The sequence below is a fragment of the Elephas maximus genome, chromosome 12, assembly GCF_024166365.1.
Source record: "Elephas maximus indicus isolate mEleMax1 chromosome 12, mEleMax1 primary haplotype, whole genome shotgun sequence".
Lineage (NCBI taxonomy): Eukaryota > Metazoa > Chordata > Mammalia > Proboscidea > Elephantidae > Elephas > Elephas maximus.
In genome coordinates, this window is record NC_064830.1 from 72959594 (window position 1) to 72984314 (window position 24721).

Here is a 24721-nt window from a genome sequence, read left to right on the forward strand (position 1 = left end):
CCACAGAAGTACTACTTTCTAGATTTTTGTCTTGAAGACCACAACCAAATGGGAAAAACTAGCCCTGAGTTTCTAAAGTAAAGGATAAACACACTGCAGTATGCCACAAAAACACAAAAAACCAGATAAAGGAATTCTACTTATCAATGAAAATGAAAAAACTATTAATAAACAAAATATCATGGATAAATCTAAAATCAATTTTGCTGACTCAAAGAAGCCTGAACAAAAACAAAAGGTACATCATGTATGCTTTGATTACATGAAAGTTCTATAAAAATGCAGATCAGTGGTTGGGAGAGGGGTGGTAGAAGTGGAGGGAAAGGATAAACAAATGAATTAAAAGTATCAGGAGGAATCTTTCCAGGGTTGCAGTGCAATGAATTATTTATGTGACCCTTCTAGCCATGGTCCTTGTAACTCCCACCCAAGTGATTGGGTGGCACCGTGCAAATAAGGTAATTGTGGCCCACGAAGAGGATTGGTCAGTTTTGCCTTGAAAGAGAGCCAATTCCAAAGCAGAAGGAGGATCCCATCTCCACCAAGGAAGAACAGCCAGAAGTGGTGCATGTCCTTGGGACCTAGGATCTCCGTGCTGAGAAGCTCTTGGAACCAGGTGACAGAGAGAGAGAGAGAGAGAGAGCTGTAACACTGAAGACAGCGAGAAGCAGTGGCAGAAAAACAGCACCAGGAGAGACCAGCAGGAGATGGCACAGTGGGCTTCCTGGCCCACAGAGTGAGAAAGCTGAGTGCCTTTGGGCCAAGGCTTATTGGCAGAGTGAGGTGCCTCTGGGCACTTACTGGCAGAGCTAATAGAGCTTTGTAACCCTTACCTGAGCAGGGCAGAAGCCAAAGGGCCAGAGAGAGGCGTGCCTGCCGGCATGGCTGGGAAGAAGCTGTTCTGATGGAAGAACTATATCCTGAGTGTTCCTGAACCTCAGTTGTAACATATTAAACATATTACTTCCCTGATAAACCCCATAATCGTGAGTATTGTCTGTGAGCATTGTGTGGCCATTGCAATGAATTAGCAAACCCAGCAGAGAAATAGAAAGTGCCCTGGGAGGGACAGATGGTGTCGGAATTGGTAAAGGTGGTGGTGAGAGGAGGCATGTTTGACTTGTGCCTCATAAGAGTAAGTCTTGGGCTGTTGATCTTGATTTTCTTTCCCCCTTGTGAAGTTAGGGGAGGTCAGGCACTGTCCCCATTTTACAGGGATGATGGATACATTGCGTTGATTATGGTGATGGTTTCATGGCTGTATGCATAATATTACATTTCAATGAATTGCACCCTTTAAATAACCAGTTGCCTTTAAGTCAATTCTGACTCATTGTGACCCCACGTGTGTCAGGATAGAAATGTGCTCTATAGAGTTTTCAATGGCTGATTTTTTGGAGGTAGATTGCCGGGGCTTTCTTTCCATGTGCCTCTGGGCAGACTTGAACCACCAACCTCTTGGCTAGCAGCCAAGCTCTTAACTGCACCACCTAGGGATGCCATTCTTTAAATAGGTGCTGTTTATTATATATCACTTACACAATATCAGGAGCCCTGGTGGTGCAGCGGTTAAGAGCTTTGGCTGCTGACCAAAAGTTCAGCAGATTGAATCCACCAGCTGCTCCTTGGAAATCCTATGGGGTGGTTCTACTCTGTCCTAAAGGGTCCGTATCAGTAGGAATTGACTTGACGGCAACAGGTTTGTTTTTTTTGTTTTTTATACAATCAAGCTGTATGAAAAATTGAATACATAAACTGTCACAGTTTTATTTCCTTGACCAAAAGAATATTGCAAGTATTTTTTTTTAAAAAGTTAACAGAATTTAATTTATGAATTTATAAACAAATTTATGATTGAGAAAAAAGTACAAACTTACATTAGACAGGAAGCCTAGGTCTTCTTTTGTATATTGATGAATTATGTGGATTAAATCCTTTGGAAAATATCCAAAAATATACTCAACCTGTATGAAAGAATGGGAAATAATTGGAATCAAAATTCTGTATTAAAGATATAAATGAGATATATATTTATAGATATGGACATAACTAAGAGAGATAGCTGCTTTTATAAATTATAATGAGATTGTTATGCCAATAAATATTAAGTGCAGAATATTATTAACACCAAATTTCTAAAACCATTAAAGTTTTCTTTCAACATTTATTTTCATTCTGAACCAGGGCACACAATGTCAGATTTTTAAAGTCCGGAAAAGATTTGCATAATACAGGAATCTTGTAATTACATCATGAAAATTATGAAAATAGAAGCCAGTTGGAAACACAATTTCAAAGAGCCACTAGCAAGAATTCATGTTCATACATTATACTATTTCACCTAAACCAGTTAAAAGCAACCATGAAAATTATTACACAATTAAGAAGAGTACAAACTTTCTGGGATGTATTGTCCTATAACATAAGACAAACATTATTTTTTCAAAAACAAGATTTTACAAATATTTTAGGAGATATTGCTGTGTGGCACAAACAGTTTGCACCCAAATATGAAAGGTTGGCAGTTTGAGCCCACCCAGCAGTACCACAGAAGAAAGTCCTGGCAATCTGGTTCCATAAATTACAGGGAAAAAAAAAAACCCTATGGAGCTCAGTTTTACTGTGCTCCAGAACATGACCGGTTGCCATGCATTTGAATCAACTCCATAACAAAGGGTTTGGTTTGTTGGTTAGGAGAAAATAAATTTACAATATAATTTGTTCTAATCCACACATCAAGCTGCAGTGCCATATGGATTATTAGAAAATAACCTCTGAACTGTCTAACAGACAACCTCAGCTTTCACAGCTCAGGTGTGTAAAGGTGTGTCTGCAAGGAGGCAGTAGCTCTCAGCACAATTGGTAAAGACACGGATCACGTGCTCAAAAAGGACCGAGGCCCTTCTGTCCCTAGCTGGTCAAACAGCCACAGCTGTGGATATGCTTGTTACATCTGGTGACAAGATGTCTGGATGCTAATATCAGGAGTGAACTACTACTACCTAAATTAGACCAGACAGGCCAAAAAAGCTGCAGCTTGGGCAGTTAATGTCTGAAATGCTAAGAAATTAAAAAAAAAAAAAAAAGGATAAGAAGAAACAAACAACTTCAGAATGAAAAATAAAACACAGAAACAATCGTTTGAAATCTAAGAACAGAAGTTTAAAATTCCCTAAAGTATAAGGCTTGAAGATGAGAGGGGAAACTGAGGGAAAAGATACTTTTCTCTTTAAGGAAAAGTTGAATGAGAGAATCAGATATGTCATAGCCAAATTTTTTTCTCAGTCTGTGGGTTCTGTTTTTACTCTTTGGCGAAGTCAAATGATGAGCCTAAGTGTTTAATTTTTAGAAGATCCCAATAATCTAGCTTATCTTCTGGTGTTTGTATATTGATAGTTATGGTTTATATCCTGTTTATGCCATGTATTAGGGTCTCTAGCATTGATCCTATTTTTTCTTCCATGATCTTTATAGTTTTTGGTTTTATATTTAAGTCGTTGATCCATTTTGAATGAATTTTTGTGTATGGTGTGAGGTACGGGTTCTGTTTCATTTTTTGTACAGCCAGCCTCCATATTTATACACAGAATGTTACCACAGTTGTTACAATCTCACAAACAACTTTGCAGAGTCGTAGGTCATCAACACTGGAAGTAATCTTTATGTCCAACCAGCCATCTGTTGATTTTACTCCTATATATTTTCACTAGGAAGGAATTATTCTTTTGATTTGAAAAAGTGAGTAGAAAATTATGTCAAAAGAAGAAATTCTCTACAAGCCATATTGAAGATACGTGTATAAGCACCACTGCCCTATAAGGAAATACTCCAGAAGTCAGGAAGACGGACAAGACGTTGTCCCTTCCCTTCCAGAGCCTGTGGAGTGGAGCGAAGGAGAGTGAAGCCACTTAAGCACAGTAACTGCAATCCAAGGAATAAACAAAATGCCTCTTGAGCAACACAAACACGGGCGTGGAAACATTCTAAGAGAACAAATGTTCTTTCTGGCTGGTCCTGAAGGCTGTGCTTCCCAAAAGTGGGGAGGATAAGAGTTGCTCTAAGAGTGGTCAGTGGGATTTCCACAGGTGGACATGGTCACGCGCAAGACTGGAGGTGGAAAATGGAAGACAGGTTAATTGATCCAAGTGCTCAAGGTTGAGGAAGGAAAAGAGCTTAACTGATGTATGAGAAATGCAGTCTAGGTACAAAAACAATTCCAAGATCAAGACGTGGTGCAATGGATCACTTTTGCATAGCTGTTCTCTCCATGGTCTTGTAAACTCCCATCCAAGTGATTGGTGGGGGGAACTGTGCAAATAAGGTAATTGTGGCCTACCAAGGGGATAGGTCAGTTTTGCCATCCTGCTGGGCTTAAAGGAGAGCCAATTCCAGAGCAGGAAGAGGATCTCACCACCGCCAAGGAAGAACAGCCAAGAGCACAACATGTCCTTTGGACCTGTGATCCCTGTGCTAAGAAGCTCCTGGAACCAGAAGACAGAGAGAGAGAGAGACCTGTAATACCAAAGACAGCGAGAAGTGGTGGCAGGACACGGCCTGGTGGGCTTCTCACTGAATGCCTTTGGACAGGAAGCTTCTGGCAGAGTAGGGTGCCTCTGGGCACTTGGTGGAGCTAGGTTTGCTGACCCATGGAGATAAAGCTGAGAGCCTTCAGGCTGAGGTTTACTGGTGGAGTGGGGTGCCTCTGGGCACTTATTGGCAGAGCTAAAACAGCTTTTTAGCACTTGCCTGAGCAGGATAGAGGCAAAGGAGCCAGGGACAGGCATGCATGCAGCACACCTGGGAAGAGGCTATCCTGATGGACAAACTGTATCCTGAGTGTTCCTGAGCCTGAATTGTAACGTGTTACTTCCCTGATAAACCCCATGATCATGAGTATTATCTGTGAGTTCTGTGCGACCACTGCAATGAATTATCAAACCCAGCACAGAAGTAGAGAGTGCTGTGGGAGGTATGGTTGGTTTGAGAATTGGTAAAACAGCAGAGAGAGGAGGCATGTCTGACTCCCTCCTCGTGGGAATCAGCTTTGGGCTGTTGATCTTGATTCTCCTTCCTCCTTGTGAAGTTAGATGAGGTCAGATGATATTCCCACACCATTTATTTTATTTTTTGTGCTTTAGGTGAAAGTTTACAGCTCAAGTTAGTTTCTCATACAAAAATTTATACACACATTTCTATGTGACCCTAGCTGCTCTCCCTATAATGTGACAGCACACTCCTCCTCTCCACCTCGGATTTCCCATGTCCATTCAACCAGCTCCTATTCCTTTCTGCCTTCTCATCTAGCCTCCCAGCAGGAGCTGCCCATTTAGTCTTGTGTATCTACTTAAACTAAGAAGCACACTCCTCACAAGTATCACTTTGTCTTATAGTCCAGCTTAATCTTTGTCTGAAGAGTTGGCTTTGGGAGTGGTTTTAGTTCTGGGTTAACTGTAGTTCCTCCAGTCTCAGACCATTGAGTCTGGTCTTTTTACTAGAGTTTGAGTTCTGCACCCCACTTGTCTCCTCCTCCATCAGAGGCTCTCTGTCGTGTTCCCTGTCAGGCTGGTGGTCATTGGAGGTAGCTGGGCCCCATCTAGTTCTTCTGGTCTCAGGCTGTTGGAGTCTCTGGTTTATGTGGCCCTTTTTGTCCCTTGGGCTCATATTTTTCTTGTGTCTTTGGTGTCCTTCATTCTCCTTTGTTCCAGGTGGGTTGGGACCAATTGATGCATCTTAGATGGCTGCTCACTAGCTTTTAAGACCCTAGATTCTGCTCACCAAAGTGAGATGCAGAACATTTTCTTAATAAACTTTCTTATGCCAATTGACCTAGATGTCCCCTGAAACCATGGTCCCTAGACCCCTGCCCCTACTACTCTGTTCCTCAGAGTGTCCCACACCATTTTTACCAAAGATTATCACAAAAATCTCTTCTTTTGTAGAGCTGAAAGAAATAGAGTAGGTTTTCTTTGCTTGGAGTGATTCAACTGGGAAGATTCTACCTAAATGCAAGAGTTGTTCCTGTCCACTGGACCTTTCCAGGTTCCTCCCTGGGAACTCAGGGCATGCAGATCAAAATGTGTCACCTTATCCTTTCTGAGCTCTTTCTCTCTCTAGGTTTGTTTTTAATAAGAGTGAGAGTGAATATTTCCACAGTTGGAAATAGAATCTCTCTAGGTTTGAACAATCCTACAGACATTAAGGATCGTTTCTGCTCTGGGTAAATTAACAGTCACCATGTGACACACGGAAAAAGGAAAGGACGATAGTCATCTGACTCCTGATCATGTCACTCCTAGAGCCTCCCCTCATTATATACATCCCAGAAGTATGCTTAAGGGAGACTGAAAAAGAATTGATGCCTTTGGATTGTGGTGTTGGTGAAGAACACTGAATAAACTATGAAATCCCAAAAGAACAAACAAATCTGTCTTGGAAGAAGTACAGCCAAAATGCTCCTTAGAGGCAAGGATGGTGACACTTCATCTCACATACTTTGGACATGTTATCAGGAGGGGCCAGTTCCTGGAGAGGGACATCATGCTTGGTCAAGTAGAGGGTCAGCGAAAGAGAGGAAGAACCTGAATGAGATGAACTGACACAGTGGCTGCAACAATGGGCTCAAGTATAATAACGATTGTAAGGATGGCATAGGACCAGGCAGTGTTTTGTTCTGTTGTGCATAGGGTCACTATGAGTCGGAACTGGCTTGACAGCACCTAACAACTAATAGAACTATGCAGCCATTTATTTCCATGTCTCGCTGGTTTCTCAGGGCTCCCAAGAAACTGGCTGGAGGCAAAGACCCAGGCACGGCCTCCAGGAGCAGAATGAATGGAATGACTCAGAAGCTGCTAAAGCCAACAAGTAAACAAGGAAGCACAGAGTACAGATGACATTTTGCTATTTTAACAAACTAGTAAGAACACCAATGATTAGCAGCGCTGTTCCCAGGGATGGGAGCTTTCACAAATGTTAAAAATGTATTTGTAGCACAATTGAAGCACTCATGGAATAGGTTCTAAACCTGCAGAACTTGAGACACGATCATAAACGGTGCTCCCAGGAGCAAGCCTAACGTCTGTGATTCCTATTAAACGAGAGTTCCTTACTTTAAAAGAAAATAGATTTATCGAGATATAATTTATATGTCATGCAGTTTCGTCAATGAAAGTGTAGACTTAAAGGCTTTTAGTATACTCATAGGAACTTCCTTTTTAAAGCTATAAAATTACTATTTTCAGTTTGCCATATTTTCAACATTTCCCATGTGTGCAACAAGCAGGGCTGGCAGGACCATTCTCAAAGTGCATGGCAGTGGCTAGAGTCCATTCAGGCTGGCCAAGCAACCTGCTCTGAGCCTCCCGCAAAAAAAAAAAAAAAAAAAAAAAAAAAAAAAAATTTTCCAGGAAAAAGCTGTTATTTAAACAACAGTGTGACACAACACAAAGAAAAGTGACAAACCATGACATGTCCAATGATTACTCACAAACCATGACACGTCCAATGATTACTCACACTTGTGGTGGGGTGACCAAGAGGCAAGAGGATAAGGAGCCAGAGGAACAGCCTTGGGACCTCCATGACCAGGTCCCCCTGGGGAGCAGTCCAGGTGGCAGAGGGAGATGGGTGAGCCTGGGGCAAGTATGGGATGGGGGTGGGGCCGGGATTGGGATGAGGGCAAGATAGGATGTGGCCAGGCAGGGGCAGAGGGTGCTAAAGCTCCTGGAGAGAGGAGGGGGAAGCTTTGTGAGGAGGGACAGAATGGGAGGCGGGGAACCACATAGGAGAGGAGTAGGAGGAGGCTTCCAAGATGGCCAGTAGGTGAGCAGGTCACCAGGACACAACGAGCTTGTGAGGTGGGGCTGGCAGGATCAGGAGGAGGAGGAGGAGGGGGGCTGCTTCTTCTTCCTCCTGATTCTTGTCTTGTTAGGTTGCTGCCTTAGTAACCTGGATGTTTTATATCTTCTCCCTTGTCCTATCACTTCTTTTGCTCCTGACCCTTCACAGTAGACCCCTCCCCCACACAACCCCACCAACTGCCATCCCAACGACAGGTCCTCTCTGTTAAGCACTGAGAACAGGGCATGCTCATTACTGAATTATAATCCTACCTGTGTTAGCTAGTATTCCTCATAGCAGTGGTGGGTCCAGCTTTTTAGGGTGGGAGTACTCACTCATGGAAGCATTTCTGTTTGACAGAAAAGGTAAACTGGGCTATTTTGGGCCTGGTCACTCTGGGTGGGCTCCAATTGCAGCTCTGCCAGTTTGAGGCTGTGTGGCCTTGGGAGCAGTACAGGGCCTGGTGTCTGGCTTGAGGACATGATAAAGGCCCAGCTGGCGTGGTGGGAAATGCAGCAGAAACTGGGACAGAGAGGGAGATTGCTCAGGGGTCACCTCCTGTAGAGGAGGTTCCAGGGTAAACCTGCCAAATGGTAACCTCTCTCCTGCAAGTCACTTCATCAGTGGCAGATGCAGAGGCTAGACCCTCTGTTTCTTCTGTCTCTTAACTCTTCTCCACCTCTGTCTTCAATTCTTACTGACACATCTGTTTCTCTCTCTCCCCTACCTCTATGACTGACCCTCTGCTCCCCTCTAGCCCTGTCCAAGAAGACAGGGGTGCTACCTCCCAGCCCTGCCTCCTCTCTGATGGGTTTTGGCCCATGGTCCTTGTCATGGATTGAACTGCATCCCCCAAAAATATGTGTATCAATTTGGCTAGGTCATGATTCCCAGTATGGTATGATTGTCTACCATTTTGTCATCTGATGTGATTTCCTGATGTGTTGTAAATCCTATCACTATGATTTAATGAGATGGATTAGTGGCAGTTATATTGATGAGTTCTACAAGATTAGATAGTGTCTTAAGCCAATCTCTTCTGATATATAAAAAAAGAGAAGTGAACAGAAAGATAGGGGGACCTCACAGCACCAAGAATGAAGAGCCAGGAGAATAGTGCATCCTTTGGACCTGGGGTCCTTGAACTGAGAAGTTCCTAATAAAGGCAAAGATTGATGACAAGGACTTCCTCTAGAGCTGATAGAGAAAAAGCCTTCCCTTGGAGCTAATGCCTTGAATTTGGACTTTTAGCCTACTAGACTGTGAGAGAATAAATTTCTTTTCGTTAAAGCCATCCACTTGTGGTATTTCTGTTAAAGCAGCACTAGATGACTAAGACAGTCCTGCTCACAGCCGATGGAGATCGGTTACAGAGGCAGCTCCTGCTACTTGTTACTTCCTTGCCTGTCACAGAATTTTAGATTTTAGACATTATGTAACCGTTATTTCAAAGAGAAAGGTAGTTACTGACAATAATAATACAACTGGTAGGAAAAAAAAAACCTTTAAATACTTTTTTTTTGTAATATCCATTCTTAGGTTTTTTCATGTAGCATTTTTTTACTCTGTGTGTGTAGAAACATACACACTTTTAACTACACAATATAGAAACTCCTGCTTTCTGCTTTTTTCAACTGCTTGTTATAATAAGAGTGTTTTCTGTGTTCTGTAATGTCCTTGAAACATATGACTTTCAGGAGCTGCCGCCACTGTGAGGATTTACACTAGTTCCACCATCCCTCTACAATGAGTGATTTAGTTTGTTGCCCCATTTGCACTGTAATCCATCCTGTCCCGCTGAATGTGCTCCCACCACGTCTTTGGATGCGTGGTGGTTCTTTCATTAGGGGAGATGACTAGACGTGGGATTGTGCTGAATAAAGGAAAGTGTGTGAGCATTTTGAAGGCTTCAGGTAGACAGTGTTATATTTCAGGATGGTTGTGAGAATTCACAATTCCACTACCAGTGTGTGAAAGGGGCCTCAGAAGAGTTAATATTTATTAACTCTTTGGACAGGAAGTATTTATCACTTAAAATCTTCTCATTGAGTTTATACAGTTGTCTTGTTCACTGATTCTTCACTAAAAAAGATGAGACTGTTTTACAAAGTTAGCTTTGATTTCACTCATCAATTTGTGTTTTCATTTATAATCTGAAAATCCAGTAATAGGCCAGTGACTATAAAAATTCCTGATTGTTCATGATTCAAAGCATGTTTATTAACCAAAAACAAAAAACAGCCCTGGTGGTGCAGTGGTTAAGAGCTACAGCTGCTAACCAAAATGTCGGCCATTGGAATCTACCAGCTCCTCTTTGGAAACCCTATAGGGTATTTATACCCTGTCCTGATTATTCATGACCCAAAGCAGATTTATAAGGCACATTAAAATACTCACTGAAAGGACAGTGCAGACAAAGACTATTGCTAAAATAACAATGCCCAGGAACAGAAAAGCCTTCGTAAGTTTTTGGTCTGGGCCAGAGAAGCAATTGTCAAAGAGCTGAAAAAGCAATATTCAAAGTCTCAAGAAGCCCCAAAGAAATGTACAATGTAGAAGTCATATGGAATCGTGGAGAGAAACTCTAATTCAACCTCCAAGAACTAGCCCTACCCATCAAATATCTCTGGTGGATTCCACTGCTCCCAGGAAGACTGAAAGCTGGCCACCTCATGTTTCTTAAGAGGTTGGCAGTGTAGTAGTATGTTGTCTCTAATAGGGCTCAATTTCCTATTCACCAAAGGCTCTACCCACCATGGGTCTAACGCTGAATCACACTTTTCTCATGGATACACTGATTTTTTAACATCTTAAAGACCAGCACAGGGCAAAAACAAAACACTACAGAGATTCTTTATTCAGAATTAATCAACTTGTACGGGTTGAATAAAAGCAAAGTGATGACCATGAAGATGACACTAAAAATGTGAGAGCTCTCTAAGACCCTTGATTTTCGTTCTATTCCACTCCTCTGTGAATGGAGACAGACTTCCTCTGAGTAAGTTTCAACTGTCCTGATAACTGGTCTGGAAAGATTGCCTTGAATTTAAGCAGTTTGTTCTTGGAAACTCATTACTTTAATTCTAAACACATCCTTCAAGACAGTGTATTCAACAGGGATATTCATTTAACGGAATATGATTCAGCAATGAGGACTAATGAATTACAGATCTAGGCAACAATGATTCATTATGAACTTGCAAAATATAAATATAAGCTGGGACAGCCCGGAGAGGTACTGCTTTCTGGGTTTCTGTTCACAAGGTCATGGCCTTGAGACAGCACTAGGCTGGAGCAGGGCCGGTTGCCCCCCTCTCTTTTGCACATAGGCTAAGAAGAAGTTGAGCAGGACAGAGTAGAATAAACAACCTGGTACAACCATAACCCACCTCCTGGGGAGTAGAAAAGAACACAGGTTCTGTGGGGCAAAATGTTCTGGCTGAAGGGTGGAACAAACTGAAATGTTGCAAATAAACTGTTAATGTAGTTCTTGCAGGACTCTACAGGTGCAGAGTGTGTGTAAAAGAAGTAAAAGCGATCACTGTTTATCCTTCTCATGCCTGCCGAAGGGGGCGATATGTCAAAGGGAACGAGTGCGCCTCCGTCACTTTCCATGATGAGTTATGTCAAGGGGAACCAAAGTACTTCCATCCTGAAGAAATCCTGCATGCACAGCTGTATTTGCGTAACTCAACCCCTCCTCAGAAATCTCCGCCCCCAACCTCATGAATAAACCTCAAACCCTTCCTCCCCTCCTTGTTGAAGCCATTAAATACTTGGCTTATAGGCAAATCAGTGAGACAGTCTCTCTGAAGTTTCTAGCCCTGTGTCCTTTTGCTAGCTGCTGGCAAAATAAATTTGCTTGTGTGACTCCAAGCTGCCTAATAGCCTTATTGGGCGGTGCGCATCTGGTTGGGTTCAACCTAGGAAGGGGCCCTCAGTAACAGCCTAACTGGAAAAACCAGTCCCCAAGTGTTTTTCCAAGGTAAAGGATTGTCATGGATTGAATTATGTCCCCCCAAAAATGTGCAAATTAACTTGGTTAGGCCATGATTCCCAGTATTTTGTGGTTGACCTCTATTTTGTGATTGTAATTTTATGTTAAAGAGGATTAGGGTGGGATAGTAACACCCTTACTGGGTCACATCCCCATTCAACCTAAATGGAGTTTCCCTGGGGTGTGGCTGCACCACCTTTTATCTCTCAAGAGATAAAAGGAAAGGGAAGCTAGCAGAGGGTGGGAACCTCATACCACCAAGAAGGCAGCACCAAGAGCAGAGTGCTTCCTTCGGACCTGGGGTCCCTGTGCCTGAGAAGCTCCTCGACCAAGGGAAGATTGACCACAAGGAATCTTCCTCCAGGTCCAATACAGAAAGAAAGCCTTCCCCTGGAGCTGACACCCTGAATTTGGACATGCAACCTATGAGACTGTGAAAGAATAAATTTCTCTTTGTTAAAGCCGTCCACTTGTGGTATTTCTGTTATAGCAGCACTAGACAACTAACACAAGGATAAACACACTGTGGTATGTATATATGAAATCTACTCAGCAACGAAAACGAAGACATTATTAGTACACCTAATATCATGTGTTTACCTGTACCCATTGCTGTCGAGTCCTAGCGACCCTATAGGACAGAGTAGAACTACCCTACAGGGTTTTCAAGGAGCGCCTGGCAGATTTGAACTGCCAATCCTTTGGTTAACAGCCGTAGCACTAAACCACTACACCACCAGGGTTTCCAATATCATGTATAAATCTAAATATGATTATGATTACTTAAAGAATCCTGAATAAAAACAAAAAGTAAATCCTGTATGCTTCAATTACATAAAAGTTCTATAAAAATGCAGATCTGTGGTTGGAAGAGGGGTGGCAGAATGAAGGGAGGGGACAGACAAATGAATTAAAAGGATCAGCAGGAATGTTTTGGGGGTGAGGGATATGTTAATTATCTGGATTTTGGTTAATTATCTCTATGAGGCAGCATTGTGTTTGCTGTTAGTTGGCATTGAGTCAGCTCCGACTCATGGCGACCCCAAGGACAACAGAATGAAATGTTGCCTGGTCCTGTGTCATCTTCATGGTCAAGCCCGTTGTTTGGGCCACTATACATTGGGTTGCAATACAAAATGTGTTTCTTCCTATGAATCATGTTACAGAAAGTTTGGAAGCTGCTGACTTGAACTTCTTTTTCAAAATTTGCGGGATTATAAATAACCTTCTTGCACATGTATCTTCCAACACTTGTCTGATTTTTTTCTTTAGGTTAAATTACCAGCGGTGAGTTCCTTTTTGGTTTCTGACACAGGCTAGAGGCTCCCAACGGATTAAGTCTGCTCCACCCATCCGTAAGTTGAATTGCTTCTTCTGTAGTGGAAAAAGCTAGCGCTGTTGTTTACCTAAGCTTACCCTAACCACCCTGGAGGGCTTGGGAGAGATGAACACTGGAACCAGCCAGGGGGACCAGACCCCATCCATCTGCCATGCTCACCTTCCTCGGGTACTTGTACAGGGCTGTCACTCCCTTCACATGCTGCTGCAGCTCCATGGTGAGCTGGTTCTGGTCATGGGACAGGAACTGTGGGGCCAGGATGATAAACACCTTTATCACCTGCAGGGAGCAGAGTCACAGTAAGGGCCGACAAATTATACCCCCACTCATTGCCAGGAGTCATTCCCACACATAGCAACCCTATAGGACAGTGTAGAGCTGCCCCATAGGGTTTCCAAAGCTTTATGGAAGCAGACTGCCACATCTTTCTCCCACAGATTGTTAACTGTTTGGCATGTGTATCCTTTCAAATTTTATTTTTAAGCAAATAGGATCATACTACATATGCTATTCCATATGCTGTCTTTTCCCCTTAATAACGTACTGCTGAGATCTTTTTAGGTCAAAGACTAAAATATGTGCATGATCATTTTTAACTATAAAAAAATCCAATCCGCTGCCATAAATCAATTCTGACTCATACTGACCCTTCAGGACAGAGTAGAACTGCCCCATAGGGTTTCCATGGCTGTAATCTTTCTTTACAGAAGTAGACTGCCACACCTTTCTCCCAGGGAGGGACTGTTGGGTTCAAACTGTGGACCCTTTGGTTAGCAACCAAGCACTTAACTGCTACATCACCAGGAGAAGTCTATGCTAATTCCATGAATAATTGAATCACTTCTCTATTTTGGACCTTGGCTGGTGGGTTTGAACCTTTGACCTTTCGGTTAGCAGCTGAGTGTTTAACCACTGCGATGCAAAAAATGTAATGTTTATTGAATGAATGGAAAAGCAAGGTGATCCTTGAGCCATATACTTGATAAGAGCATGGCGACTTTGGAAAAGGAAAGGATTAGGTTCAAATCTCACTGCTTCTGATTCCATCTATGTCCTTGGAAAATTATTTCCTTCTCTTAACTTCAGTTTCCTTGTCTATGAAATGGGGACAATAAAAGTTCATCCCTTACTGGGTATCTGTAAATATTCCAAGTGATGACATGTGAACCATCTGGCTAGTTTAAATTTACTGTTACTATTGTTATTATTATTAGTTATTGTTATTATTATTAGTAGTAGTATCATTGTAATTATTACTATTATTATATGTACAGTTCCCTGCACGGAACCTAGTGAGTAATAAGAATTGGCAATTGATGATGATAATTAATGATATCCCCAATTTGACTCTATAGGGCTCAGTACGTAGTAGCTTTTCAATAAATACTTGCTGAATATAGGAATACAGGCTGTGAGGCCAGATTACTTAGATTCCCATTCTGGCTCCATCACTTCTAAGCTGTGTGATCCAGGCTAGTTACTTAATGTCTTTATGCCTGTTTCCTCATCTATAAAAGCCAAACCAAATCCATCGCCTTCCAGTCAATTCTGACTCATGGCAACCCTATGTGTTACAGGGTAGAAGTTCTCTATAGGGTCTCCTTTGCTGTAATCTTTGTGGAAGCCAATCACCAGGCCTCTCTTCCCCAGTGTGGTTAGGTAGGTTCAAACTGCCAATCTGTAGGTTAATAACTGACTGCTTCGCCAGCCATGGACCATTACTATCTATAAAAAGGGTATAATAAGAGTCCTTAACTCATTGGGAGCCCTGGTGGTGCAGTGGTTAAGAGCTTGGCTGCTAACCAAAAGGTCGGCAGTTCAGATAGACCAGTCCCTCCTTGGAGCAGTTCCGCTCTTATAGCCTATGAGTTGGTGTCGAATATTCAGCAGTGAGTTTGGTTTTAATTAATTGGGTTGTTGTGAGGGTTAAATGAGTTGGCACGTAGTAAGTACTCGTTAAATATTAGCTGTCATCATCGTCACAATTATCGTCATCATTCACAGTCATTATTTGCAGGGTAAGACAGGGTTGGATGGGACAATGTGAGGCCTAGTGCCACCTGCTGGCCACAGAGTGTAAGTCCACACACACATCAATTATGCCATCTACGCCAGAGGACCAAGGCTGGCTAGACAGTGCCTTGAAGTTGATCCTGCTTCTGGCTTCCCAGTGCCCACAGGCAGACATGATCACATCCGTGTCCTCTACTCACCTCCCCTTGAATGTGATCCAGAGTGCTCACCACGGCTGATTCAGCCACCTCTGGGTGCTCTGCCAGGGCATTCTCCACCTCTGCTGGACCAATTTGGTACCTGCAAGATCTGCTGTTCCTTCCTTCATGAGTTCGGAGGTAGATGCCAGGATTGGGGTGACCCATTGATCAAATACCAGCTTTGGAGGATCACATCTTCCCTTGGCACAGAGAGTAACTGGCATAGGGAGCCTGAGACTCACAACCTGCCTGTGTCCTGGACTTGAAAAGTGAAGACCTCAACACTCTATGCTAGGAAACACCAATGCTCAAGTGCACCCAGGGCTCTTGAGGCCTCAGATAACAGAGTGGGCAATGCTTTGTCTTCCAAAAAGTCTGGGTCCTTAGCTGAAGCACCTTCCACCAGTGTGAAATTTCCTAGAAAACTCAAATTTTATCTTAATCATTTATGTAAATTCAGCATCTTATTCCCCCTGTATAAAAGTGTTTACTTAGGAAATTAAAAAAAAAATTCTCTATTACCTGTAATATCCAAGAATTATTACTGTAGGGTAATGTCTCTTTCTCAGTCTCTTTTTTTAAGAGTATGGCTTAGTATATGGGTTCAGAACCAGATAACTTGATTAAAATTTGGACTCCACCATGTAATATCTTCGAGACTTAAGAAAACCCTCTTCATTGCCTTGTGACTCAGCTTCCTTATCCTGAAATGGGATTAAAAATAGCACCTGCTTCATACCATTGAAGGAGCCTGGGTGGTACAGGAAGTTTGTGATCAGCTGCTAACAGAAAGGTTGAGAGTTCGAACCCACCCAGTGACTCCGTGGAAGAAAGACCTGGTGATCTGTCAAGAAAACTATGGAACTGTTCTACTCTTAACACATGGGACTTCCAGGAGTCTGGGGCTGGCTTGATGGCAGCTAAGAACATTGAGGGTTGGGTTAAATGAGTTAATAGGTATGAAGGTCTTAGGGCAGTGCTTTCACATCCTAAGGACTCTATAAAACCAAACATACCAAGCCTGTTGGAATCAAGTTGATTCTGACTCATAGCAACCCTATAGGACAGAGAAGAACTGCGCCCTAGGGTGCCCAGAGAACGACTGGTGGATTCCAACTGCTTACCTTTTTGGTTAGCAGCCTGAGCTCTTAACCACTGTGCCACCAGAGCTCTATATTTGTAAAGCGCAAGCTCTTAACCCCGTATGCAGAAGGGACCACTGGCATCTTCATTACCCTGGGGCTACATTGGCCCTAAACACAATGATCTTTACTAATGAACTTGCTGCTTTCTGTCACTGTTCCCTGGGATGGTTTGTAATGTGCCAGTGTGGCATCCATCCACGGCTCCTTAAAAGTACTTATTCTCTAGATAAAGCCATGCTTCCACCTAACATGATCTAACTATGCAGCATACAACTGAGTCATAGTCCCTGTTTTGTCTTTGGGTGTTCTTCTCATACATCCCTCCGTGTTCAACTCAGGGGTGTATATTCCAGAGTCTGCTTTCAATAGCTTTGTTGCTTTGCCTCTCTTGCTGATTGTCCATGAGGTATAAGATTCAAGTGGGAAGAGGGTGATGCTGAAGAAATACTAAGATCTTTCACAAAACTATTGGCAAATAAGGACTTTAGAGAGTTAGGGCAGTTTACGCTTGAAAGAGAGAAAAGGACAAGCGGGGAGATGGAATAGGCCCTTCAGAAGAGAATGAATTTCTTATCAGATATTTAGAGACTTTTGAGAAAATTGCTAAAGCCCTCAAATTTTGGGGTAAAAAAAATGGCCATCCTCTCATGGTGCTGTACAGGTTAACAATGAAGTGAAAGATGTCATGATACTCAACATATGATTTTGTTGGAAAATTTGTACATAAACTCTTCTCCATCAGCATCCTTTCATGCTGTGTTGGCTTGATGGCACCTAACAACAACAACAACATAGGACTGAGAGCTGGTTAAATGAGTTAATAGGTATGAAGGTCTTAGGAGAATGCTTTCATATCCTAAGTACTCTATAAAACCAAAAATACCAAGACCGTTGCCATCGAGTTGATTCCGACTCATAGCAACCCGATAGGACAGAGTAGAAATGTGCCATAGGGTTTCCTAAGAGTGGCTGGTGGATTTGAGCTGCTGACATTTTTGGTTAGCCGCCTGACCTCTTAACCACTGTGTCATCAGAGCTCCATAGCTGTGAAGTGCAAGCTCTTAACCCCATATGCATACACTTGTGTAAACACCACCAAGGCCATGACTTAGAATAGCTCCAGTTCCCAGCTGACTCCCTTACGCCCTGTCCCACTAGGTATCCCCCAAAAGGTAACCACTATCCATTTTAAAGCCCTTTAGTAGTAACAGGAGTACTTGGGTTGCACAAATGTCTAAGTGCTTCACTACTGGCTGAAAGGTTGGCAGTTCAGACTCACCCAGAGGTAACTGAGAAGACAGACCTGGAAATCTGCTTCTGAAAGGTTACAGAATTAAAAACCCTATGGAGCATAGCTCTACTCTGAAACACATGAGCCAGAATTAACTCGACTACCACCACCACCACCAACAGTGGTTAACAGTAAGGCTGTGACTTACAAGGATGGGTCTTATCTTGTCCAGGATTGAAGCAAAGAGGGCTAATCAGATCCCTGCTTCCTCCCTGGGCGTGCTTCTTTTTCATTGGAGAGCAGAAAGAGCAGGAGAAGGATGGGTGGAAGGGACGATGGCCACAGCTTTCGTAGTCTGGTGGGGTGGGGTTGTTTGGGGACTATAGGGTTTTATTCCTGGGCAGGCCCTAAAGGACTCAGTTCAGATTGAACCGTGAAGAAGGGACCACTGGCATCTTCATTACCCCTTAGCCACATTGGCCCTAAAACAATGATCTTCACTAATGAACTCGCTGCTTATGTCAGCGGTCTCTGGGATGGTTTGTAATGTGTCAGTGTGGCATCCATTCATGGCTCCTTAAACATACTTATTCTCTAGATAAAGCCATGCTTCCACCTGACATGATCCGACTATGTGACATACAATCAAGTCATAGTCCCTGTTTTGTCTTTGGGCGTTCTTCTCATACATCCCTCCGTGTTTAACTCAGGGGTGTATATTCCAGAGTCTCCTTTCAATAGCTTTGTTGCTTGGCCTCTCTTGCTGATTGTCCATGAGGTACAAGATTCAAGATGGGAAGAGGGTGGTCCTGAAGAAATACTAAGATCATTCACAAAACTATTGGCTAATGAGGACTTCAGAGAGTTAGGGCGGTTTACACTTGAAAGAGAGAAAATGAACAAGAGAGGTGATGGAACAGGCCCTTCAGAAGAGAATGAATTTCCTCTCAGATATTTCGAGTCTCTTGGGAAAATGGTTGAAGCCCTCAAATTATTGGGTAAAAAAATTAGTCATCTTCTCATGGTGCTGTACAAGTTAGCAATGAAGTGAAAGATGTCTTGATGCTCATCATATCATTCTGTTGGAAAATTTGTACGTAAACTCCTCTCCATCAATGTCTGTTCATACTGTTATTCCAGAATTAGAGCATATTTGCAGTTACAACCTAAATGTGGGTAAATACAAAATAAACTTATTTTCACAGTCTTCAGATTTTTTTTCCCAAGGTAAATTCTCACTGTTATTTTCTTTTTTGCTATGTACTATTAAGTTTTGGATTCTAAATGGACTCACACTTTTTTATATTATTTTGTTGTGATTTCAGTGAAAGTTTACAGAGCAAATCAGGTTCCCATTTAACAGTTCCTAGACATATTGTTCCATGATACTGGTAGGTTTTTCACAATGTGTAGGCATTCACATTATTTCCGTTCTAGTTGTTCTGTATTCACTAATGTAACTTCCGTACCACCCCCGCCCCATCTTGTCATCTTCGTTTTAGGGTAAATGTTGACCATTTGGTGTCATACGGATGATTATTTAAAGGACCACAGTACTCGTGGATGATATTGTTTATTATTTTCTGATCCCATCTGTTATTTGTCTGAAAGGTGACCTCTGGGAGTGGCTTCAGTTCTAAGTTCAAAGGGTATGTCAGGGTGACAGTCTTGGGATTTCCTTTTGTCTCTTCGGGTCCAGGAAGTCAGGCCTTTTTTAGGAATTTGAGTTTTGTTGTACATTTTTCTCTGATTCTGTGTGGGACCATCTATTGTGTCCCTGATCAGAACAGTTGGTAGTGGTATCTGTGCACCATCTACTTCTTCTGGTCTCAGGATAGATGACGCTGTGGCTTGTGTGGGCTATTAGTCCTGTAGACTAGTTTCTTCTTTGAGTCTTTGTTTTCCTTCTTTCTCTTTTGCTCCAGATGAGTAGAGACAATAGTTGTATCTTAGATGGCTGCTGGCGAGCTTTTAAGACCACAGACAGCACTCACCAAACTAGGATGTAGAGTATCATCTTTATGAACTATATTACGCCAAGTGACCAAGCTGTCCCGTAAGACTATGGTCCTAAGCCTTCAAACCCAGTATGGTTATGTCTAGAAAGTATCCATAACTGTGCCCCCTATGTGCTTTATTATACATATGAATAGATATGCAGCAGACACAAACGTGTACATACAGATGCCTAAAGATAGGCCTATACCTGAACACCCATGTATTCCGATGTGCCTTCCTATACACGTATATGCATATATATCTACCTGTGTAACCACACATATATTTCTTAGTTATTGTTGCAAAATTGTATGTGTTCTAGCATTTATGAAAATTGTCCCTAATTCGTGTACTTTTTGTGTTGTCATTTACCTTGGTCAAATTGTGCAGATTTCATCCATATTGAATATTGCCTTTCCCATCACAAAACCTAACAAGAGTCTGCTATTTAGAAAGTGATTCCCCCTCCCTTCTCCTTCCATGCCTGGGAAACACCAAAGAACATAGCTTTCTGTATATGTTAATATAGCTATTCTTGTCTTTTTAGAAAAGTGAGACCATACAATATTTGTCCTTTAGTGATTGATTTATTTCACTCAGGATAATGTCCTCCATATTCATCCATGTTGTAAGATGTTTCAAAAGCTCATCATTATTTTTTTAGCTGTGCGGTATTTCATTGTACATTTGTAGCACAATTTGTTTATCCATGCATCCATCCATTGCTGGACACTTAGATTGTTGCCGTCTTTTTACTCTTGTGAATGCTGCAAATTACAAAGGTGATTCACCTGTGTATTCACGTTACTGCTGTTAGATCCCTAGGAGTGGGATTGTTGAATCATGAAGTATTTCTATTTCTAGCTTTTTGAGGAAGTGCCTTATGCTTTTCCATAGTGGTTGTACCACTTTACAATCCTACCAGCAATGTAAAAGTCCTCCAATGTCGCCACAACCTCACCAGCATTTGTTGTTTTCTGATTTTTTGCTCAGTACCACTTTTGCAGAGGTAAGTGGCGACTTAGTTACCTAGTGCTGCTGTAACAGATATACCACAAGTGAATGGCTTTAACAAACAGAAATTTAGCCTGTCACGGTTTAGGAGGCTAGAAGCCCAAACTCAGGGCACCGGTTTCAGAGGGGAGACTTTCTCTGTCAGCTCTGGGAGAAGGTCCTTGTCATCAATCTTTCCCTGGTTTAGGAACTTCTCCGTGCATGTAAAAGACTCACTCTGCTCCTGGCTCTTCTTGCTTGGTGGTAATGATGTCCCTCTCTCTTTGTTTGCTTCTCTTTTGTTTTATTCTTTGTAAGATTAAAGGTGATGCAGGTCACAGCCCAGGGAAATTACCCTTACATCATGTTAGGGCTGTGACTTGAGTAAGGGTGTTGAATCCCTCCCAAATGCTTTTTTTTTTATTAATTTTTATTAAGCTTCAAGTGAACGTTTACAAATCCAATCAGTCTGTCACATATAAGTTTACTTACCTCTTACTCCGTACTCCCACTTGCTCTCCCCCTCTTGAGTCAGCCCTTTCAGTCTCTCCTTTCATGAGAATTTTGCCGGCTTCCCTCTCTCTCTATCCTCCCATCCCCCCTCCAGACAAGAGCTGCCAACATAATCTCATGTGTCCCCCTGATATAATTAGCTCACTCTTCATCAGCGTCTCTCTCCCACCCGCTGACCAGTCCCTTTCATGTCTGATGAGTTGTCTTCGGGGATGGTTCCTGTCCTGGGCCAACAGAAGGTCTGGGGACTATGGCCGCCGGAATTCCTCTAGTCTCAGTCAGACCATTAAGTTTGGTCTTTTTATGAGAATTTGGGGTCTGCGTCCCACTGATCTCCTGCTCCCTCAGGGGTCCTCTGCTGTGCTCCCTGTCAGGGCAGTCACCGATTGTGGCCGGGCACCAACTAGTTCCTCTGGTCTCAGGGTGATGTAGGTCTCTGGTTCATGTGGCCCTTTCTGTCTCTTGGGCTCTTAGTTGTCATGTGGCCTTGGTGTTGTTCATTTTCCTTTGCTCCAGGTGGGTTGAGACCAATTGATGCATCTTAGATGGCCGCTTGTCAGCCTTTAAGACCCCAGACGCCACATTTCAAAGTGGGATGCAGAACGATTTCATAATAGAATTATTTTGCCAGTTGACTTAGAAGTCCCTGCAAACCATGTTCCCCAGACCCCCGCCCCTGCTCCGCTGACCTTTGAAGCATTCATTTTATCCCGGAAACTTGTTTGCTTTTGGTCCAGTCCAATTGAGCTGACCTTCCATGGATTGAGTGTTGTCTTTCCCTTCACCTAAAGCAGTTCTTATCTACTGATTAATCAATAAAAAACCCTCTCCCACCCTCCCTCCCTGCGCTCCTCGTAATCACAAAAGTATGTGTTCTTCTCAGGTTTAGTATTTCTCAAGATCTTATAATAGTGGTCTTATACAATATTTGTCCTTTTGCCTCTGACTAATTTCACTCAGCATAATGCCTTCCAGGTTCCTCCATGTTATGAAATGTTTCACAGATTCGTCACTGTTCTTTATCGATGTGTAGTATTCCATTGTGTGAATATACCACAATTTATTTACCCATTCATCCGTTGATGGACACCTTGGTTGCTTCCAGCTTTTTGCTGTTGTAAACAGAGCTGCAATAAACATGGGTGTGCTTATATCTGTTTGTGTGAAGGCTCTTGTATCTCTAGGGTATATTCTGAGGAGTGGGATTTCTGGGTTGTATGGTAGTTCTGTTTCTAACTGTTTAAGATAACGCCAGATAGATTTCCAAAGTGGTTGTACCATTTTACATTCCCAGCAGCAGTGTATGAGAGTTCCAATCTCTCCGCAGCCTCTCCAACATTTATTATTTTGCGTTTTTTGGATTAATGCCAGCCTTATCGGAGTGAGATGGAATCTCATCGTAGTTTTAATTTACGTTTCTCTAATGGCTAATGATCGAGAGCATTTTGTCATGTATCTGTTAGCTGCCTGAATATCTTCTTTAGTGAAGTGGGTGTTCATATCCTTTGCCCACTTCTTGATTGGGTTGTTTGTCTTTTTGTAGTTGAGTTTTGACAGAATCATATAGATTTTAGAGATCAGGCGCTGGTCGGAGATGTCATAGCTGAAAATTCTTTCCCAGTCTGTAGGTGGTCTTTTTACTCTTTTGGTGAAGTCTTTAGATGAGCATAGGTGTTTGATTTTTAGGAGCTCCCAGTTATCGGGTTTCTCTTCATCATTTTTGGTAATGTTTTGTATTCTGTTTATGCCTTGTATTAGGGCTCCTAAGGTTGTCCCTATTTTATCTTCCATGATCTTTATCGTTTTAGTCTTTATGTTTAGGTCTTTGATCCACTTGGAGTTAGTTTTTGTGCATGGTGTGAGGTATGGGTCCTGTTTCATTTTTTTGCAAATGGATATCCAGTTATGCCAGCACCATTTGTTAAAAAGGCTATCTTTTCCCCAGTTAACTGACTCTGGTCCTTTGTCAAATATCAGCTGCTCATATGTGGATGGATGCATATCTGGGTTCTCAATTCTGTTCCATTGGTCTATGTGTCTGTTGTTGTACCAGTACCAGGCTGTTTTGACCACTGTGGCTGTATAATAGGTTCTGAAATCAGGTAGAGTGAGGCCTCCCACTTTCTTCTTCTTTTTCAGTAGTGTTTTGCTTATCCGAGGCTTCTTTCCCTTCCATATGAAATTGGTGATTTGTTTCTCTATCACATTAAAAAATGACATTGGAATTTGGATCGGAAGTGCATTGTATGTATAGATGGCTTTTGGTAGAATAGACGTTTTTACTATGTTAAGTCTTCCTATCCATGAGCAAGGTATGTTTTTCCACTTAAGTATGTCCTTTTGAATTTCTTGTAGTAGTGCTTTGTAGTTTTCTTTGTATAGGTCTTTTACATCTTTGGTAAAATTTATTCCTAAGTATTTTATCTTCTTGGGGGCTACTGTGAATGGTATTGATTTGGTGATTTCCTCTTCGATGTTCTTTTTGTTGATGTAGAGGAATCCAAGTGATTTTTGTATGTTTATCATATAACCTGAGACTCTGCCAAACCCTTCTATTAGTTTCAGTAGTTTTCTGGAGGATTCCTTAGGGTTTTCTGTGTATAAGATCATGTCATCTGCAAATAGAGATAATTTTACTTCCTCCTTGCCAATCCAGATGCCCTTTATTTCTTTGTCTAGCCTAATTGCTCTGGCTAGGACTTCTAGCACAATGCTGAATAAGAGCGGTGATAAAGGGCATCCTTGTCTAGTTCCCGTTCTCAAGGGAAATGCTTTCAGGTTCTCTCCATTTAGAGTGATGTTGGCTGTTGGCTTTGCATAGATGCCCTTTATTATGTTGAGGAATTTTCCTTCAATTCCTATTTTGGTGAGAGTTTTTATCATGAATGGGTGTTGGAGTTTGTGAAATGCCTTTTCTGCATCAATTGATAAGATCTTGTGTTTTTTGTCTTTTGTTTTATTTATATGGTGGATTACATGAATGGTTTTTCTAAACCAGCCTTGCATACCTGGTATAAGTCCCATTTGGTCGTGGTGGATTATTTTTTTGATATGTTGTTGAATTCTATTGGCTAGAATTTTGTTGAGGATTTTTGCATCTATGTTCATGAGGGATATAGGTCTATAATTTTCTTTTTTTGTGATGTCTTTACCTGGTTTTGGTATCACGGAGATGGTGGCTTCATAGAATGAGTTGGGTAGTATTCCGTCATTTTCTATGCTTTGAAATACCTTTAGTAGTAGCGGTGTTAACTCTTCTCTGAAAGTTTGGTAGAACTCTGCAGTATAGCCATCTGGGCCAGGGCTTCTTTTTGTTGGGAGTTTTTTGATTACCGTTTCAATCTCTTTTTTTGTTATGGGTCTATTTAGCTGTTCTACTTCTGATTGTGTTAGTTTAGGTAGGTAGTGTTTTTCCAGGAATTCATCCATTTCTTCTAGGTTTTCAAATTTGTT

General features: G+C 42.1%; 1 long non-coding RNA gene across 4 annotated transcripts in view; it reads left to right on the plus strand.

Annotated features, from left to right (window-relative positions):
- Nucleotides 1-7540: 7540 nt before the first annotated feature.
- The window catches only part of LOC126086670 (uncharacterized), an 81373-nt gene continuing 64192 nt past the window's right edge, over nucleotides 7541-24721 (plus strand). For all 4 annotated transcript variants that reach the window (XR_007519570.1, XR_007519569.1, XR_007519568.1 and 1 more), the window contains exons 1-2: nucleotides 7541-7626; nucleotides 13109-13191. This is a non-coding gene — a long non-coding RNA (uncharacterized LOC126086670). The remainder of the gene's footprint in view (nucleotides 7627-13108; nucleotides 13192-24721) is intronic.